Raw genomic sequence first — 7,154 nt, 5'->3', positions numbered from 1 at the left:
CACTGCATCCGCCTCAAATTCAGCAACTCTTCTAGGCAAGCCATTTACCTGGTGACTGGCATATGCAACTGCAGCATTGAAGAGCTTTCTAGATATACCTGGTTCTTTCATGGTTATCTGAAAGCAAAGTAGCTCAAGAGTGGTGATAATTTGCTTTCTGGTACCTGACATACATAAATGTTCATACTTAAAGGTCAGAAGGGTCAGTTCTGACCAAGCACTCTCATCTCTAATATCTATGAGCCATAGTGATTCCTGGAACCCATTCTTAGCACAAGGCAAATATCTATGACTAAATGAGAATATTTTTACTCAGATACCCCATGAAATTGTTTCAGAGTCAGGGATTTTGCCGTCAAATCCTGGTAAAAAATGCCTTATTATTCTACTGGTTAGGAGTTTCGACAAATTTCAGAGGAGGTTTTGTCAAACAACTGGACCTCGTTAAACTTTGCCAGCTGAACAGAAAGGCCTTTTATGCCCAAGATGATGTTTGCTGTGTGAGTGTTTTTACTTCAGCTGCTCCACCAGCCTCTTTGGCAAGCTGAAATAGACAGGGCACCTACCCCAGCCTTCACTCTACAGGATGATGGCCAAACCTTCACCTTACATGCAGCTCCTCCACAATGGCTTTTGAGTCCTTCAACATCTTTTTAAAATGTAAACACCAGAACAGTATTCCTGTAGTGTCTTGAAAATTCAGTACACTGAAAACTCAACTCTCTACTGCCCAAGGAATATTTAAACTCAAAGCCAAAAGCAATAATAAAGTCTGGGTTTATTTGAAGCATAGATAAAGTTATTTTTCAGTAGCCAAATTCAAATAGAAAAAATACAGGATTCACACACATACACATTGGTACTCTGAAAACTGAGTCTGAAGGTTACACAGTAGTAAAATTATTTCCCCAAGATCATTATATTAGACATGAGTGAAGAAAATAGAGAGATAATTTACTGAGATAAAAATAATATAAAGGGGAAGACAGAATATTAACACCATCTCAGCCACCAACAGAAGGCAGGTAAACCATGCACAGAGGAAAAACCTGTGGTGATGAAGGCAGAACTTCAGCATTAAAGATACCAACAGTAGCATCCTGAGGCTAGTGTAGGAGAAGTTAAGGGAAAAGATGAGTCAAAACTGTCACATCCACCTTTTTACTGTTTGTACAAATAGCGCAGAAGGATGTCTGGTAACATGAAACCCCTGAAAGCAACAGATCATGAGGACCTCCCAAATGGTGCCCAGTGAGCAACAGAAGAGGACTTCTCTGAAGTGTGATGGCAAAGCAATTCTCGTGGATGATACTGCATTTTGCAGAAAGCAGATGTGTCTGATTCGGAACTCTATATGGATGCACACAAACAAGAGAAGGTTTTTTTAATCTTCAGATAGATATTTTATTATATTTTTAAGTGGCTATATTTATGATTTAGTAGAATCATGGTTAGTGTTGAATAACATAAAGCCATTACCTTAGTACCAAATCCCCCCACCAAATCAAACAGGAAAATAAGGACATAGTAGGAAAACAGCATTCCGACTCTAAAAAGTCAGATGCTTCCTGCCAACAAATACTGCAAAGTCAAGCACTGTGGGAATGTCAAGAAATCATTTCTGTCCACACTGTGAACTAATGAGCAGGGCTCTCCTGCATGGGAGATGCCCCTGACTGTTCAAAAGCAGCGGGGACAGTCCCATGAGAATACATCCTGTGCACAAAAAGTGGCGAGATTTATTCTGTTCACTGTTGTTACACGTTTTCCTGTGTCTTTTTGCTGTGTCTCTTTGTTTCTTTTCTCTTTTAAAGTATAACTCTAGTATTTATCTAGAATAAAATTCTGTCAGATTCTGAAGAGGATATCTAACTCTGACGTTTAAGAATTAGATTGAGCAGAGGCCTGTGAATAAGTAAATGACTAGGTCTCCTTTTATTCAGGAAGGCCACCTGAAACCAGTGGATGTCAGAAATGGACTTTTCTCTGTGTTGGCCCTGAATATTAAAAAAGTTATATCTGTGTTCTGAAGATATTCTTGCTTTTTCTAGAACACTTTATGACCTCTTTTAAATCTCTCTCATCCTGGAGAAAACAGGATGAAAACTGGCATCTACCAGTATCCTTGGTCTAGAGAGCTGATTTCCTTCATAATTTAGAAGGCAATTGTGAGCCTGAATATGATGAAAAGCAACCTGATCTCATAGCTCAGTAATCTGTGCTTAGTGGCAGACTGAGATCTCCTTAGGCTTGTTACACCCAGTAGATGTGTGACTTCCAAAAATCATTTTAATGGTGTTACTATTGATCTTAGCTCCTCTGCTCCTGAGTGTTACTTGAGCTCCATGCTTAAGGAGAATAAAGCAACTTTTCTGCTCTGGGTAACTCTCCATCCATTGCCTCCTTTCCCACAGGAAGTTAGCTTTAAACTGAGTGCCATGGTTTAACCCCAGCCAGCAACTAAGCACCCACAGCCAGTTGCTCCTTCTACCCCTGAGAAGGGAGAGAAGTGAAAGGAAGAAAGCGAGAAAATTCATGGGTTTAGATAAAGGCACTTTAAGAGGGAAAGCAAAAGTCACTCATATAAACAAAGCAAAAACAATTCACTTCTTCTCATGGGCAGGCAAGTGTTCATCAGAGCTCCACCACAACCAACAGTTACTGGAGAAGACAAATTCCAGAGCTCTGAACAGCCACTCTTCCTCCTTCTTCCTCCTGCTTTAAACGCTGAGCTTGGTGCCATATGACATGGGCTATCCCTTTGATCGGTGGGGGTCACCTGTCCCACCTGTGTCTCCTCCCACATTCTCGTGCACCCACAGCCTTTTTACTGGTGGGGAATATGAAAAACAGAAAAGACCACGATGCAGTACAAGCACCGCTCTGCAATAACATAAAGAATTCTGTATTATCAACAGCCATTTCAGCACAAATTCAAACCATCAGACACCATTATCAGCACAAATTCAAAGCAATCCCATACTAGCTACTGTAAGAAAATTAACTTTATCTCAGCTACAACCAGCACAGTGAGTCAGAAGCCTCCTGAAAATTACGTGAGATGTCTGGGGTCCTTCTGCCATTGTTGACACTGGTAGCACTTAAATTCTTGTCTATTTTTTTTAATGTAAGTGGAGTGGAACTTTTGTTTTGCAAGTCTTTGTTCATGGCAAGAATTCTGGAAAGAGTTCACTACCTGGTGGCCAATAATGTATGGGACTGGTCCAATGCTTAGGCGTTGGAAGCACCATCTGAGGAAAAGGAAATTGCACGACCTAGGCTTTTGAAGAAAAGGCTGAGTACCATTAGTAAGGCTCAGAAGCTCCTATTCCTTGTATCTTAGCTGTTCCCATTTCTCAAGAAGCAGCAGCTATCAGGGACTCGAGTCCAGTAAGATGCTATCTTAAACAATGAACTGCAAATTGTGAAGGTCACTGAGTACCAGGAGAGCCAGAACTGGGCTTCTCCACAAACAGAGTTGGACACGAGCTGTTTCTGAAAACAAAGTGAGCTCACTGTGATCCTAGAGCGTCAGCTGGACATTCAGCAAGGGTGGAAGGCCTATTCCTATCAAATGTTGTGAGGTACAAGAGGACAAGATTCCGAAAGTTTTGACAGACTTGACCTGGACTTAATTAACAGCACAGTCCAGATGGGTCATTAACCAAGACATACACACAGCAAGGCTGCCAGGAGCTTTTCCTAAGTCAGTGACAAGAGAATTTGGAGCATGGCAGAACTCTGCTTCAGAGGCGACGTTTTTCATCTGTTGTAATTTTCAAAATGCCTGGGATGTGTATATACAAAGATGAATGATGGATGTGCATTGGCAGGGGAACACTCAACTTGTTCATGAAGTATCACAAAGAGGCTTGAACATGTGCTCGTTCAGAAGTATCATCCGAAAAATAGAGGCAATCTGGTGAATTGTTTTAATGTCTTAGTTCTAAGTTGCCAAACATGTTCTCGGGGGGCTCCCACTGAAACAGGGCTGGGCCTTTGCAAATTCAATTGTTTATTTACTGACTAAGAAAAAAGCACCCAGGAATACGTTTGATGATGCTAGCAATGCTTTTCATTAGCTGAAGATGGCATTAGGTCTTGATCGTGGTATGCTTATTCATTAGTTTCAGTGAAATTCACAGGCCTATTTGCTGGGTGAAAGTAACAATGAGACCTGGTGGGGAAAAGAAAGAAAAGGCAGAAACTGTGCACTCACCCCTTTGAGGAGGAGGCAAAAAAATCTAAACCAACAACTGAGATGATTTCGTGCCTTATCAAAAAAAAAAAGTCAAAGTAACAGAAAATATGCTGAAAGGTGCTAAATTTCTCTTGCCCCAAAGCTGTTATCAATGGCACTTTTAAAGAAGTATCTCCTAGATACAGCTTAACCAGTGGTAAACTATTTTCCTCACTAAAAGGGGTTAAAATTTAGACAGATTAATTTATTTCTGTCAGGAAAAAATAATATTTTCAGTCCCACCCTATCCTCCTCAAGACTTTTTCTTTACTGTACATCTCTCTCCATAGACTATTGAATTGTCTCATTATTTAATTCATTCTTCTTTCTACTTGGCCGTATTAACTTAAAGGGCTGCTTTTCTTCATGCTTGAACATGACTCTGCCATCTTCCCTGCACCCCTGTTGAGATGGCTTCACTCACCCGGCAAGAGCATCTCGTTAGCCTCTGCCAGTGCCTGGGAATTGCACCTTTCCCCCTCCCTGGACTTGCTAAAAGGCAACACTCACAAATTGCACAGTTTTTGTGAAGAAACCCACATCAGCCAGTTATCAGAGAAAACCACTGGGATTGGGAAGGACATCCTCTGTCATTACCTGGATGTACAGTAGCTCATAAAAGCAGTAATTTAAGGAAGCCTTCCTATTTTAGAGAGCCTTCCTGTGGCCATATGTGGACTCCTGGACAGGACAGCAGATGAGTGATGGAGCCAGGGAAGGACCCTGGTGAAGGACCTCATCCAGGTGAGATGCTGCAAACACTCGGGAAGCTGATGGAAGGTAGATTTGTGCTGAGGAGGAGCAGTCTTGTCCCGTTGTCTTTGTTTCCTTTTCTAATGACGTTATCACACTATTTCCACAGATGATCCTGCTGCATAGTTGGGTCACAAAGGGTTAAAATGCAGGGCAGCATCTGTACTTTTAAAACTACATGTGACAAAGTCCATTGCTTGAAGTCTGAGTCTTTTCTCCCTTCCCGCCCCTCCCCAGCTTCCAGTAATCATTTATTATAGAGGGGTTTTATGATACAAATTTGATAATCTCCCGTACACATTGGCACTGTTCTAATTGGAGTTGTAAGCCCATAAAATTCAAGCCCTTTGTTTTCATGAAGGCCACAAGGTTTTAAAAGATGCTATTGTACCACCTAAAACCCATAAAATTGTCACTAGGGACTGATTAAACAGTCCTGAATTGAAACAGTGCGGATTTTGTCTAGGTCCTTTTCATGCACAACAATGCTCTTTTCAACCTCCAAGACAAAAGGAGGTTTAAGGAGCGATTCTCTGGGAGATTCTTCTAAGATAACCCCATCCATATGGGAGACAAGGTGGCCAGCAGCTGAGACGGAAAAAAAAAGATTTCGGGTGGCAGGAGGAAAAATAAAGGGAAAGGGGCAGGGGAAAGACAACAACAACGAAAAATCAAAACCCACCAACCAACCATCCAACCAACTAATAAAATCAAACCCAGGTGAGAGAGAAGCTATGTTTCCCCAGGTCCTTCTCGCACATCCCAGAGGCCTGATGCGCTCTCCGCCTCCTGGCGCACGGCCCCCTGTCCCAGCGGGGAAGGGGGTGTAGGTGGGACTGGCGTCCCTTCCTTCTCCCCAGCCTGTCCTGCACCGCAGCTGGCTCTGATCCTCCCTCACGGAGGACAGAGGAGACACCGAGCCGCCCAGGTGGAGGGTGCGAAGCCCTCGGTAAGGTAGGGCTGGGAGGAGAGCGGGGCCATTCTGGAGAGGGAAGCGGCCAAAATCAGCCACGGAAATCGATCTGTGCTTTTGGTGGCCGCCCCATCCGCGACGACAGCACCTCCCAGCTTCGTTCTCCGTGGGCTCCCTGGGATGTGTAGGTAGCACACCACATCCCAGGGGCATACCTCGTCCGAAATGATCCCCTTCCAGGGAATAAATTAAAAAAAAAATTATATATAATAAAATCACCACTCAAATATCTTCTGCGGGTCCCTTTCCGTGACACCTTTTCTTGGGCGGCCACGTTGTCTGCATCAGTCCCCATGGGGTTTTTGCCCCAAATATTCCCTCCGCGTTCGTGCTCCGCAGGTGCCGTAGGAGGAATGGAAGCAGTCGGTCTAGTCCATATTTCAGGGACCTGGGTTTAGCTTTGTAGCAGGGTTTAGGGCTTTTCCCCCATTGGCGATTGGCAGAAAATATATGTTATTACTTTCACCCCAAAGGAATAAAATCGGTAGTTTATCAAATAATTTCAAAACATAATTTTCTTGGCTATCCTTCCCCAGTCGAAATTTGGAACAGTTTGAAGCTAACGGAAAGTTTGGCTTAATTCTGGATGCTGCCTTAGCGGCACTGTGGAGGACATCGCCGCTTAAAACGCAAAGTCGTGAGGAGCAGGAGTCTCCAGAGCGGGAGACTGCGAGCTCACGCTTCCCGTAGGAATTATCACCGCGTTTACAGTGAGATGCTCGCACCAAAATTTATTTGCCATTTACCGGCTCATATGGATAAAACAAACGAACTTGAACGTCAAATTCGACTGGAGCTATCGAGACAAGTATTTAAGATTTTATAGCACAGGAAGAAATCCTACGAAACTGTCCCAATCGTCAAAACTACTCTTCTCCGCCGGGAAAAATTTATTTGCCTAAAATCATTTTATTAGTCACTGGAAGGGTCAGCTATTTTAAAACACACTAGGTCGCTAGGATGATCATTAATTTTTAACATGGAATCTCTCGGATACGAGGAGGAGGAGCGCAGGTTTTACAAAATTCGCGCCTCACGCGGCATCCTCGCCCTCGGGTGAGGCCGGCACAGGTGAGCGCGGCCCCGGCCAGCTTCGCCCCGGCCTGCCGCCGCCCCGGAGCCGCGCTCCGCCGCCCGGCCCGCCCGAGCCCGACCGCGCCGCGCCCCGGCGCTCCCCGGCGCCTTCCC

The sequence above is a fragment of the Hirundo rustica genome, chromosome 6, assembly GCF_015227805.2.
Source record: "Hirundo rustica isolate bHirRus1 chromosome 6, bHirRus1.pri.v3, whole genome shotgun sequence".
Classification (NCBI taxonomy): Eukaryota; Metazoa; Chordata; class Aves; order Passeriformes; family Hirundinidae; genus Hirundo; species Hirundo rustica.
Note: the sequence above shows the minus strand (reverse complement) of the source record.